A 13,967-nucleotide genomic window follows, 5' to 3' on the forward strand; every position below is an offset into this window, starting at 1 on the left:
CAACACTGTAAAAATATGTAGTTTAAGATTCACACCACTGAATCAGAATTAACCTAAATAAATTTGCACTGTAAGTCTCTCCTCTAGTCTAACACTGGACATAAACACTGAAGAAACCAGTGACATCCAAATATTAGCAAAGGTAAGTGGGAAAGAAAGTGTGCATCTGGCCTAAAGCCAATACAGTAAAGTAGGAAAAAAGGCTTCTTCTTTCAAATTAATGCTCCTATAATGTCTCTGGGGAAAAGCACATGGAGTCTGGACAAACTCAGGCTATAGATTTTGCAAATAAGAAGAGAACCCACAAGAAACCCTCACTTCTGTAAGCAGAAAACAATGGACACTAACCATTGGGAAGAAGGGCCAGGTGTCAGAGACTGGAAGATGACCTGTGTGCCTCCCGTCACTCTTCAGATAAAGATGCTATTCCATGGAGACAAGACCAAACTTCAATCTACCAAATGAGAGGTGATATAATGAAGAGAACAAAATAATTCACATAGTGACATCATGGCGAGGAGATATTGTCATGATAGTGGGGATGAAGGGCAAAGGGTAAAAGGAAATTAAGCTTAAGGAAATATTTTAAAGGAAAAAGTGACCGATAGTTATTTGGAGAAAGAATGGTCAAAGGGAAAAGCAGAAGGGCCAGCAATTCTTGAGGCCAAAGCTTAGGCATCGCCTACGATAAAGACACTGTGCCAGGCACCGTGGGGTGACATCAACACACGCCTCGAAAGGGAAAATTAAGATGTAGAGCAACAAGTCAAAACAGAAACAACAAAAATGTCATTTCTGGACATCAAAGATGTCTGTAGCATTTGAATAAGTAACAAATACCTAATCAAACCTAAACATAATTGAAAATTACATCCCTAATACAAAAATGAAAAATGACATTATTGTCCCATCAGGAAATTTACGATACCTTTTTCTCCCCTAATTAGGTTAAACATCTGCCCTAAACACATCGAGTACCCAAGGACACTCATTACCTTCGTCCAGTTAACAGTACAGTCTGGGCAGCATGGTTTCTCTCAAACCAGGGTAAGGCTGTACCCTGGAATTAAACCTCAAACTTCCACCTCATCGGCACTCACTATGCCAACTGCCAACTTACAATAGTTGGCCACCACCATCCAAGAACAATCTAGGTGACTGAGAGTGAAGAATGCTGGCCACCACCATCCAAGAACAATCCAGGTGACTGAGAGACAAGAATAAAAGTGGAACACCTAAAGGCAACTGCTAAATCTCAAGGACAGGGTTTGTAGGCCAGCATTTGGGAAAGAGGGTGAATAAAGTTCCAGTCTTCTGGTCATTCAGTCAACAAGCAGTCATTAAATATTCTTGTGACCTATTCTCAAGTGGACATTGCCCCCGCGCTGCAGCTAAAATGAAAATGCCCCCAAAAGAGAAGGGGCGTGATTAACAGAAAAATGACAGGATAGGGAGCTAATTCTCTCTCCCGCTCACCACAAAACACAGGAAAAAGGAGTGCAAATCATTGTTACGTAACAGTGAGGCTGAACAAAAGGCCCAGCTCAGTCAATGGCTCATCTGCAGACCGTTCTAAACCCAGGGTCAGAGGCTGCCACTTGGCCATGCTAACAGAGAAAAGTACTGAACACCCTACATCACAGCCATTTCCACACTCTCCTCATCATCTCTCCATTAACTAAAAATAAAAACACTGGCTTCCATAACAAACAATTCTGACAGGTGGGCCTCTTTATATTGCAAAGTCCCCATTTAAGATAGTTCTGCTCTTCGTGAAGCCCATGTCATTATTTCTGTACCAGTGTGGATAAGACAAAGGAGGCAGGCCTCTACTTAGATTTTTGACCTGATACTAGTATTACATTAATACAAGCTGTATTTTACTCTTTAGAGTAAATAAAATGTTGACATTTTAAAAATAATTATATATTCTGAACTTGGCTTCTAAAAGATGCCACTCACACAGAAGGATGGAAAGAACCTATGCAGTTTTCAATACCATTAGTGCTGCTGTTATCTTGATCAACAACTGTGAAATGCACTCCATTTCAAATTTCAGAAAGAACACAAACCAACACTAAGTGTGCCACTTTATAGCTTCCCTGCGGATTCCACTTTTGCAGCAAAAGCCCATAAAATTATCTGAGGAAGAAATGATTAACTGAGAGTGAGTGCTTGACTACTGGGAACACCAGTCTCGAGCGCAGGACTGCACCAGGGAAGATTTCAGGTCAACAGCCCTAGAAACCATCTGGTGGAAACCAGTCAGAGTGCAACTCAACGAGCAAAGCTCATCTACCAAGCTGGACGAGGACGTCCTGCTTGGCCCCTTGGCAGTGGAGGAGATCCTGCAATTTTCTCACTGCAAAACATCTAGAAATATGGAGAAAATTATAATCAGCATCCTTTCTACATGCACAATTATTCCCACAAAACAAGTGAGAGAAACCCCCAAGAACCAACAATGAAAGGCAAACTGAAACCACAAAAAATCATGAGATCTCTCACTACAGCAGTCCTAGGTGAAGAGGAGGGTACCAATCCTGGGGAGGGGGTGGAGCAGGGAGACACAGAAATAATAGCCGGGGCTCAAAGAAGCTGAAAAGAAGGGACTGAGACCGCTATATATACCCTCATGAAAGAGTGGTCTAGGGGAAAAAAAAAAATCTAACCACCAACACAGAAGACAATATAAAATCTTGTGTCCATTTAGGTCACAGGGAGAAAAAAAGATATCCAATGGGAGTCTGTAACTAGGAGTCTGCCCTCAAACCAGTCTGAGGTTGAAATACATACATACTTACTTACATGGTCTTAGAAATTAACCAAAACTACAGTGGTCCCAAGCAAGGGATGCTTCTGCATTGCCTAGAAGTAAATTTATAACATCTCTTGGAAATACCTCAACCAGGACCACCAAGATAAAGCCTTATTGAACATGAGCTCATAATTCAAAAGTACAGAGGAGGGACTACTCACAAAAGCAAGAGTCAAGAGGGTCAGATTCCTAAAGCTCTACCTGCACTGTGAAGAGAGAACACCCATGCAGGGATGTAACAGAAGGACAAAGGCTCCCCTCTGCTCCGTAGCTGGACAGACAAGGGGACCATTCCTGGGGTAGGCCAGTTACCCGCCCAGAAAACTGATAGTACTGTTGCCTCAAAGCCTCTTCTCAAAAACAAAAGAAGTGGGGCCCATGGGCACTGGGTGTTAAGCAACTCTATAGACAAAAGGTCTGAATCTCAACAGAAAAGAACCTGAGCCTGAGGAAGCACAACCTTTATACATGTTCATGAAGCTCAATCCTGGCAAGTTATGTAGACTTTCCAAAGCATCTGAGACTGCTGGACAGGAGGGAAAAGTTCTCTTTGTTCTCCTCTCTGGACACTGCCTTCAGGTGTCCTACACCCTCCATTATCATCAACAAAATGGGAAGAAATAAAGCTTCCTTCATTCAGATTTGTAAAAAGGAATCAAACACACGATCCTCGTGTTTCCTAACAGCATCCTATTATAAACATACAAATAACATGCACTACATGCTCCACAAAGCTGTGACTGCTCCCTTTTAATTAACTCTTTTTCGCCTCCTCTTTATAACATCATATCTGGGCTAGTTTCTTCAACAGGTTATATCTGGTTTACCCAAGAAGCCACATATAATTAGATTTACTGAAATAGATGGGGAAACAGTGGAAACAGTGTCAGACTTTATTTTTTGGGGCTCCAAAATCACTGCAGATGGTGATTGCAGCCATGAAATTAAAAGACGCTTACTTCTTGGAAGAAAAGTTATGACCAACCTAGATAGCATATTCAAAAGCAGAGACACTACTTTGCTAACTAAGGTCTTAGTGTCTAGTCAAGGCTATGGTTTTTCCTGTGGTCATGTATGGATGTGAGAGTTGGACTGTGAAGAAGGCTGAGCGCCCAAGAATTGATGCTTTTGAACTGTGGTGTTGGAGAAGACTCTTGAGAGTCCCTTGGACTGCAAGGAGATCCAACCAGTCCATTCTGAAGGAGATCCGCCCTGGGATTTCTTTGGAAGGAATGATGCTAAAGCTAAAACTCCAGTACTTTGGCTACCTCATGCGAAGAGTTGACTCATTGGAAAAGACTCTGATGCTGGGAGGGATTGGGGGCAGGAGGAGAAGGGGATGACAGAGGATGAGATGGCTGGATGGCATCACTGACTCGGTGGACGTGAGTCTGAGTGAACTCCGGGAGTTGGTGATGGACAGGGAGGCCTGGCGTGGTGCGATTCATGGGGTCGCAAAGAGTCAGACACGACTGAGTGACTGAACTGAACTGAACTGAATATTATTAAATTGCCTCTTCTTTAGAGGGCGTGCTGCAATTCATGGGGTCGCAAAGAGTCAGACACGACTGAGCGACTGATTTGATCTGATTAGAGGGTTAAAGGAAAGGGCGGACTGCAAGAGCATCTCTTACACTTTTGCTCTACTCCATCTATTTCTAACTCCTCACTCTGTATTTGATTAGGCATCCTAGGTAACAAATCTCACACTCTCAGTTACATCGAAAGGAGGACCCCAAATCTACCTCTTTCTGCTAATTGTGGCCCACAGTGGGCATTTGTCGGCTCCCTGCGTAAGGCAAACAGACAGATTGCTTCACTGCTTTGGGGAAGCTACTCCTGATTTGTGGATTTCCTGAGTTCTTACCAGGTTCTGGCAGCAGCTTCAAACACTTCAGAAGGCTCATATATATACAACACATTAACACTGGGATAAAGATGCTATAACCAGCTCACAAACCCCAAAAAGCCCATCAGTAGGTGAATTGATTATTTAATTTTGCTTTCCAAAAGTTGTCTCCTCTGGGCTGCCTCTGAACAACAGGAAGTAATTGACTCTTAAGGAAGATTTGAAAATAACAACAGCATATTTAGATAACTACATGAGAGGAACCTCAGTGAAGAAAAAGGGATCATCGTCTGTATAGGACAAGCTGATATTCTACCGAGCAAGTAACTAATCCTTCCACACCTGGGCCTTTTCCAATATCAGGGAAAGTCAGTACTTTCTTTATCAGCAGACTTAACAATCAGTTAAAATTCACTAAAGATACTACTGAATGCTTATGCACAGAAAGGAGTTTGAATGCAATAACGTCTTCTCAGCAAAATGATGAAGCAAAAACTATGGTATTTTACATTCGAACTGCTTGACTGTTGATTTTTGATAAACACAAGGGGGCAGGGGGTGGGGATATGCAAAAAACATGACTTAGAAACCAAGAAGTTCTTTTATTAAGATGCACATTCTCTGTACCCTGACATAAAAGAGGCTCTGAAATCTAGAATCAGGCTGTTCTATAAAGCTTCAAAGAAAGAAGAGAACTGATGATGACTGAGAGCCAATACTTGTAAAGTGCGTACACCATATGAAACCAAGTCCATTATCTAAAGATTCAGCCTCCTAGTCAGGGTACTAGTTAACAAAGAAGAGTGAATAGCAATTGAAGTCCAATTTGAAAAGGGAGGGAAAAGATGGTTCCACAAGGATAGTTCTAACACATCCAAATGCCAAAATTCAGAAAAACCTTAGGCTAAGTTACTAAAATTGACAAAACAGCTCAACAAGAAGCTTTGGTGGTCTCTGAACATCTTTTTCCAGACAGCAATATTTTCCAAAGTTCTACTCAGTTCAACCAAAACATATTAAACAACTATCATCTACTGGGGACACAAAGACAAGGAGTAAACACAGGTCAGAACAGATCGAGCATTAAGAGGAATGAGGCCCAAAGTGAGTTCTGAAGAAAGATTTGGACAGTCAGGTAATGTGGGCAGGCAGGGCTTTCCAGGTGGCACTAGTGGTAAAGAACCACCTGCCAACAATGTGGATTCAATCCCTGGGTCAGGAAGACCTCTTGGAAGAAGGCGTGGCAACCCACTCCAGTGTTCTTGCCTGAAGAATCCTACAGACAGAGGGGCCTGGTGGGCTACAGTCCATAGGGTTGCAAAGAAGCGGACAGGGGCTGAAGCAACCGAGCATGCACAGGGCGGGGTGGGCGGGGAGGGGAGGGGAAGGGAGGGGATGCTGGAGATAAAGAGAGAAGAGGGAAGAGTTCAAAGACAGGGGACTGTATGAACAGTAAGTGAGAGACAAAAGCAGATGTGAAATCAAACAAATCCAATAAGACTGCATTACTGGAGCATAAAGCAGGAAGTATGGGGGAAGAGTAAAAACTAAACTTGGAAATGCAAAAGCATCTAAATCACCAAACACCCTATGTTGAGACTGGATATTATCCTACAAGAAGACCAAAATAAGATGACCAGCTCTGTGTACTATAAACATCACTCTGCACCATAGAATATAGAATATAAAAGCATAGGTTAAAAAAAAAAAAGCATAGGATATGCAGTTTCAAATTGAAATCCCACTCATTTTTCAGTGTGACCCTAGGCAAGTTATCTCTTGGGGCCATAGATTCCACACTCGTAAAACAGAGGTACTCCTTACCTTCAAGGATTATTAAAAAGCTGGTGAATGAATATAAATGTAAAGTGCACTGTGAAGTTACACAGTTCAGTTTTTAGCACAGTGTAAGCACTCAAAACATGGCCTGGAAGAAATATTTGCTAGAAAAAATGGAATACGAAGAGACGGTAAATAGCCAGTAAAAATACAAAAAAAACAGAGGAAAGATCAGATTTGAGAACTATTAGCAGGTAAAGGGCTAGTAGGGTACTGTTCTTCAAGCCCCAGTGAAAGAGTAAAAGACACGTGAGACCTCTTCCAGGTTTCCCTAACAGGGCCTAAGGTGCTGCCGTCACCTCCTCCTCGGACACCAGCTAGACTGGAGACCAGATGTAAAAGCAATAACAGCCTCGCTTTTACTATCAGCACTGCTATCATGGAGAGGGAACTCTTAGACGTCAGAGAGAGTAGTTAACTGGAGCGAATTATTTACTTTCCCTCATTTGGGGTAATGACACCTACACTTCAGGTGCTGGAAGCATTTGTGCAGTATGCGACCCAACAACATGATAAGGACTCAATAACTTAACACAAAGAAATCCCATGCAGATGTGCAGCTTCTTTTACAGTGTCTCTCATGAAAACACTACAGCCTTATGTCAGCTCCAGCCCACCGGGAAGCCTTGGTAGCCGAGACTGTACAATACACATCAGTGTGTTGGTTCTCATATAGGCAACCAATGGCCCATTTCCAAAATGTATGCAACATCTTCCACCATAAAATGTGCTATCTGGTCTCCAAACAAATATTAACTGGTTTCAGAGAGTTCAACTCTGGAAACAACAGCTGGGATGCTGTAGTTTTACCCTAAAGTTAAGTAAAAAAAACTTGGCCCCAAGCCCAGAAAACAGGCATTCCTCCTAGACAAAACTGGATAAACCAAGTCTACAAACAATGAGTGGATACAACAGTAGGGAAGGAAAGACATGGAGACAGCCAGAATAAACCACAGCAAAAGGCCAACCCATAGCTCAAGAAGGGAACCAAGGAAGACTCTAGAATGTACCAGTTCTGAAGCAGGCAGGGGAGGCCAAACATACCAAGACACCAAAGTTACTAAATGAAAAGTTATCTGAAACACAGATTTTCTCCCTGTTATGCCCAAAGATAAGCTTTATGTTAGCAGGACAAACTAAATAATCTGTTCACATTTAAGATTCAAGATCCCTTATGAGAGGTTAGGCAGCTGGCGAGATACAAACTGAGGAAGGAAGACTATCATTGGAAACAAAATTCAAACACATTAAATATGAAAGAGTAATGGTTTCTACTTCAACAGGCTAATTACTGATGCTGCAACTGACTCACAGATCTGGTTTCTTGTAAGAACTGTACTGACCGTACACGCCACGAGGTATTAGTTGCTGCTTCACTCATGGAGTATGAAGAGAAATGAACCTTCAAAGGAGAAAAACTTGCCAAAATGCCCTTGACATGGAGTTGTTCAGTAAGATGCTGCCACAGCACATGGTTTTGATAACAATAACAAAAAACGCCACAAGTCTTCCTCTAAACATCTAAAACAATTGTTTATAAACACTTAATCTGAAATATCTACTGCAGAGTCATTAGAAGAAGGGCAGGTCTAACGGGGCAGCTGAGAGATGAGATCAGGTCACAAGTCTCTGACAGGAATCCGCCCTGAGCGCACTGACTGGGTCAATCGGCGAATTCCAGCTTGCCCTAACCAGAGCGTGCAAGACCGTCCTGGTGAAGCTCATGAGCAAATCTGTCAACACGTGAACACACGGCTCTGCCAAAGATCTTCCGAACTATCAGAGGAAAAGTCTTTTTGAGAACATAAAATAGATACAGTAGAGCAAATTTCAGAGGTAGATTTTCAAGACCATCTTAACAATATAATGTTGTATAAAAAGTGGAAAAAAACTTAATAAATGTTTATATCCCAGTTTTAAAAACAGAATTACACATTTGCAAGTATATATATGCATAGCAAAAAAAAAAAAAAGACAAGAAGGAAAAGCACCAAAAGGTTATTAAACATTTTTATCTCTGGGTGACAGTTTTACCAAAAAAGGTATTATTTTCTTCTTTATTCTTTTGTTTTACAATAGATAGATATACGACTTTATAACTGTAAGACCAATATCTTTATACATGTATTCTCTCTCTACAAAGACATCAGTGAACAAATCCTGCTTGGCCTCACCCCCATCCTGAGCAGCATCGTATTTTCAGGCTGTGACTGCTCCTATCGGTAGCCACATCCAGTGAGCAAAAGACAAGCCCTCACACTGCCAACCACAGTTCACCGGCCATCTACTGCAGAGATCCCATCTCAGCTAGGGTTCACAGGAGGGCCTACACGGCAGCACGTGAAAACGATCATCCATAGTTAGAATAATCCTTCAAAGGCCTTTTCGATTATCCACAAAAATACTGTATGAACAGTTTTCTGTATGTATTCCCAGAGAAAGTCAAAGTGTTAGTTGCTTTGTCGTGTCTGACTCTTTGCAATCCCACGGACTATAGCTCACCAGGCTCCTCTGTCCATGGAACGGTCCAGGCAAGAATACTGGAGAGGGCAGCCATTCCCTTCTCCAGGGGATCTTCCTCACTCAAGGATCGAACCCCGGTCTCCTCCACTGCAGGCAGATTCTTTACCATATGAGCCATCAGGGAAGTCTATTTTCTGTAGATGTATACACCAAAAATATTTCCAAAAGACTATAATATTCAGAGATCAGCCCTGCATGTATTTTGCTGCCTGAACTGGTTCAGCAATTCCTCATTGGCGCTCAGCTCTTCCTCCCTGCCGCCCTCTACTGAATATGTCCAACTCAGCATCACACCACCTAAACGGTGATCAAGAATTCTTGACATTTATATGCTGTGTCAATCATTTTAACTGTAACAACACCCACTGCATCCACTGCCTTTGGGTACTCACTGAGTAAAGTGGTGAGTATAAATTATCCCATTATTTAAACCATTATTCGTTACTTTCTGTCTTCATTTGTAAAGTGTATGACTGAATTTAAGCAAGGTAAAAGGTTAGATATAATTCCATTATATTAATTACAGCACCTCTGTACTGGGAGTGCAAAAAGGCAATCTTAAGTGTTGTTGGGCTTAGTGTCAACCTACTTAAGGTAAGACAGGTAAGACTACATTTTTAAGTGCCTAAAGAATGATAGAGATCCCAAACATAGAGTTCAGAGAAGAGAGCAACAGAGACTGAAGTTTAAATGCTGTTAGAAGGCTTCCTGGAGGAAGCAGACCTTGAGACAACCTCAGAAGCAAGGCTGACTTAGATAAGTGCGGAGGGAAGGAGACATTCCACACAGGAATCATGACTTGGATCTGAGAAGTGCTGAAACAGCAGAAAATATTTCTAAGTTTTCTGGAAAAGGAGATAAAATGACTCATCATTAAGCATCTACCATTGGCCAGTACTGGTAGGTACTGAAGATCCAGAGGCGAGAGAACCTGTTCATACAGTGATGACTGGAGCCCTCCAGGAATCAGCCAGTCCACTGACACAGACATGTCAACACACAGCATGAGCATGAAAGAAAGTGAAAGTGCTACTCAGTTGTGTCTGACTCTTTGCAACCCCATGGACTGTAGCCCACCAGGCTCCTCTGTCCATGGGATTCTCCAGGCAAGAATGTTAGAGCGGCTTGCCGTTGCCTTCTCTAGGGGATCTTCCTGACCCAGGGATCGAACCCAGGTCTCCTGCAATGCAGGTGGATTCTTTACTGCCTGAGCCACTAGGGAAGCCAAAGTACAATGTATGACCGAAGTTTTTCTTCCAACAACTGATGACTAGATAGATAAAATGTATATAGCATATCCATAGAGTGGAATAGTATCAAGCAATAAAAGGGAACGAAGTACTAACATGGGCAAGTTTTGAAAACATTATGCTAAGTGAAACAAGCCAGTCACAGAAGGCCACATATTGTATGAGCACATGAATCTGAAATGCTTAGAACAGGCAAAACCACTGAAACAGACAGTAGATTAGCCATTACCAGGGGATAAGGAGAAGGGAGAAGAGGGAGTGACTGCTTAATGAGTACAAGTTTCTTTTTGTAGAAAAGAAATGTTCTGGAATTATATAGTAGTGATAGGTGCATAATCTTGTGATGTAACAAAAATCACTGAATTAAACACTTAACAATGGTGGAAATTTATAGTATGTGAGTTACATTAAGGAAGAAGGAAGGAAAGGAGGCAGGGAGGGGGGAAGGAGGGAGGAAAAGGCTCTATAGGGCAGAGAAGGAAATGGTTTTGCTGAGAAAGGGTGGTGACAACTTCCCAGAGGAGGCAACAGATCTGAACGTCAAAGGACAAACCGAGCTTTCCTTAAGAAGAGACTGATGAAGTCATTCAGAGAGAGGGAATGATATATGCAGGAGTACAGTTCTGCAGGACTAGCAGCTGGGGAGCTCATGAGCAAATTGCAAGAGATGAGAAGTAGGCCGGATCCTGATCCAGCAGTGTCCTGAGGACCTTGTTTTGAGTCTGAACTGTGTCCTATGTAAGGACTGGCAAATATGTGGCACTTGGCACCACTTTTCTATCTGCACCTCTGGCAGACATAACTATTATGCCATTGAGCCCTTCTCTGCTGAGCTCAGAAGTGGACTCAGTATCTATCTCTATGCAATCCTCCTTACAGTCCATGTGCCCCCAGTGGGAGCCCCACTAAAGGATCTCAAGCAGGGAAGTGTCATTTGAATTCCCAATTTAAAATGAACACCAGTAGCTATGTGGAGGCAAGGAGATTAAGCAGGAAGCGGTTGTAACAGTCTGGACAGAAGGTGATGAGACCCTGAACTAAGGTAGTGGCAAAGTGAAAGGAGAAAAAAGGAAATACTAGAGACTAAGGAGGCAAAACCAGTAAAACTACAGTAGCCAAGTGGAGCCCCATGAGGGTGGCCTTGCTCACCACTATCTCCTAGCATCCATCACAGTACTTGATATACGTGGGAAGGACTCCACAGATCGAGATCAAATGATTATTTTTTACTACATTCTCTCACTGAATCTTCACAATAATATTATGAAGAAAGCAGTGTTATTCCCACTTTCCAGATAAGGAATCTAAGTTTTAGAGAGGTTAAGTGACCTGCCCCAAACATACCCAGCTAGGGACTTCTTGTTGTTGAGTCGCTAAGCTCTTTGTGTCATGTCAGCTCTTTGCGACCTCATGGACTGCAGCATGACAGGTTCTTCTGTCAGCCACCATCTCCTGGAGTTTGCTCAAATTCATGTCCATTGAGTCGGTGATACTACTGAGAGAGCAAGAGAGTGCAGTTCCAACCTAGATTTCTAACTCCAAGCTCTGGTCCTTGATCCAGGGTTCCAGCTCAAATGATGGAGCAGCTAACAGTGTTAATGGTGAAATGTCAGAAACAGCCGGAAAATGGGCTGAGGTCAGAGATACAGATTTGGGTGTTTCTGTCACATTCAGGTAGCTGAGACTTCAAATACGGACAATACTCAGGGAGTGTATGAAGTGGGGGAAGGCAAGGCAAGGATAGGTCAAACCATGAGGGAATGTTGAAAGGAGTCTGCACAGGGAGTCAGAGAGACAGGGAAAGAACCAGCCCAGGAGGATGCTATCAGGAAAGACATCAGCAAGCTGGGCATGGTCAAGATTAAAATCTACAGAAATGTCAGATCCATTAGATGGAGGGGAACCACAGAGAAACACAAGACGTAGGGGAAGCATTCTAAAAGGGGTTGAAGGCTGCCTGGTGTTTTCGAAAACCACAAGGGCGACAGAATCTGGGGAGTTTGTTAAACATACACAGACCACCAACAGCAGGGATCTTGTGAGAGTGACAGTCTCACTGAGCCTCTATTTTCTCATCTGTAAACTGGAAACAACAGTACTGGCTTCACAGTATTATGCTGCTAAGTCGCTTCAGTCATGTCCGACTCTGTGTGACGCCATAGACGGCAGCCCACCAGGCTCCCCTGTCTCTGGGATTCTCCAGGCAAGAACACAGGAGTGGGTTGCCATTTCCTTTTCCAATGCATGAAAGTGAAAAGTGAAAGTGAAGTCGCTCAGTCGTGTCCGACTCTTAACGACCCCATGGACTGCAGCCTACAAGGCTCCTCTGTCCAAGGGATTTTCCAGGCAAGAGTACTGGAGTGGGGTGCCATTGCCTTCTCCTCACAGTATTATAGTGAGGACTTTATATGCTTGAAAAGAGGTCCCACAGTTGATTGTGACACAGCTTGAAAACTGGCTTTTAGGAACCCCCCGCTATAGGAAAAACAGATTTTTACCTGGATAGAGATGGGTGACAGGCAACCCTTTCAGGACTATATAAAAATGAGAGAAGGAAGGAAGGAAAGTCATCCATTATAATCCAGGACTGGACCTGGAGGGCCTGGGTGAAGAAGAAACCAGAAAGGATGAAACAGGGATAAGGCATTACTAGGGACAACTCACAGGAAGGAAAGGGAAAAATCACACGTGAGTCTGAGGCTTGAAGTCCGGCATACCCTTCACCAGAATCAGAAAGAACAACAGAGGAACAGCTGGTTTGGGTGGCTGGGGAGAAATGAAAAAAAATCCATGCAAGATATTTGATAAGTGCTAGAAAATGAACATAAAACTTATAAGGGCCAACCGGCAGTAAACATGTTTCGGACAAAAGAGCAGCACACCAGTTCAGAACACGTCTCATCTCCAGGATGAGATGGCTTGGGTCAGAGTCCCAGCACTGCCACTTTCTAGCTAAGGGATGCTAAAGAAGCTACTTCATTTCTCTAGATCTAGGTGTCTTTATTTGTAAAATGAGAAGAATAACAGTACATGTAGAAGATTGTTTTAAAGTGAAAAAATACACTAGCAAGCACACTGCCCAGCATATGGTACATCAGCTTCCAATCAATGCTGATGACTCCCTTTAGCTACTCCCTGACAGTATGCAGTACGAGGGCTTCCCCAGGGGCTCCAGTGGTAAAGAACCCATCTGCCAAGGCGGGGGATGAGGGTTTGATCCCTGGTCAGGAAGATCCCCTGAGAAGGAAATGGCAACCCACTCCCACATGGGAAATCCCATGGACAGAGGACCCCAGTGGCCATAGGGTTGCAAAGAGTCAGACACAATTTAGCGACTAAAGACAGCGATGACAGCAATGTAGTGTGGCCAGCTGTGCTTTGGAGAAGCCAAACTGTATTACCCAAGAGTTGGAGAATCTCTCCAACTCTGAGACAGGACAGAAAAACACAGGATTCTTTGAATTTCAAGACTGGAATTAATTGCAAAACTAGTAGTACAAAGAATTGTGCCAAGACACTGTAGGATGCAAAATTACACAGTGTGTAAATGTGGTACCTATACTCAAGGAGACTACACGAGAAAGCAAGAAAAACTTATACACACAAATACCTGCAGTACCAAGCATCCTGTGAAATGTCACTGATGCACTGTCAGTCATGGGAGTCGAGAGAGGGAGAACCACTTCCA

At 43.0% G+C, this 13,967-nt stretch overlaps 1 protein-coding gene across 5 annotated transcripts in view; it reads right to left on the bottom strand.

Annotated features, from left to right (window-relative positions):
* The window catches only part of RAD54L2 (RAD54 like 2), a 109,688-nt gene that overhangs the window by 62,102 nt on the left and 33,619 nt on the right, over positions 1 to 13,967 (bottom strand). The window contains exon 1 of one of the 5 annotated variants that reach the window (XM_059880165.1): positions 349 to 2,050. The exons of the other annotated variants lie outside the window; for them this stretch is intronic. The gene's annotated coding sequence lies outside the window, so the exon portion shown is untranslated. Of the gene's footprint in view, positions 1 to 348; positions 2,051 to 13,967 lie in introns of those variants that run through there. 5 annotated transcript variants of the gene reach the window in all.

The sequence above is a fragment of the Bos taurus genome, chromosome 22 (assembly GCF_002263795.3).
Source record: "Bos taurus isolate L1 Dominette 01449 registration number 42190680 breed Hereford chromosome 22, ARS-UCD2.0, whole genome shotgun sequence".
In the NCBI taxonomy this organism is placed as follows: Eukaryota; Metazoa; Chordata; class Mammalia; order Artiodactyla; family Bovidae; genus Bos; species Bos taurus.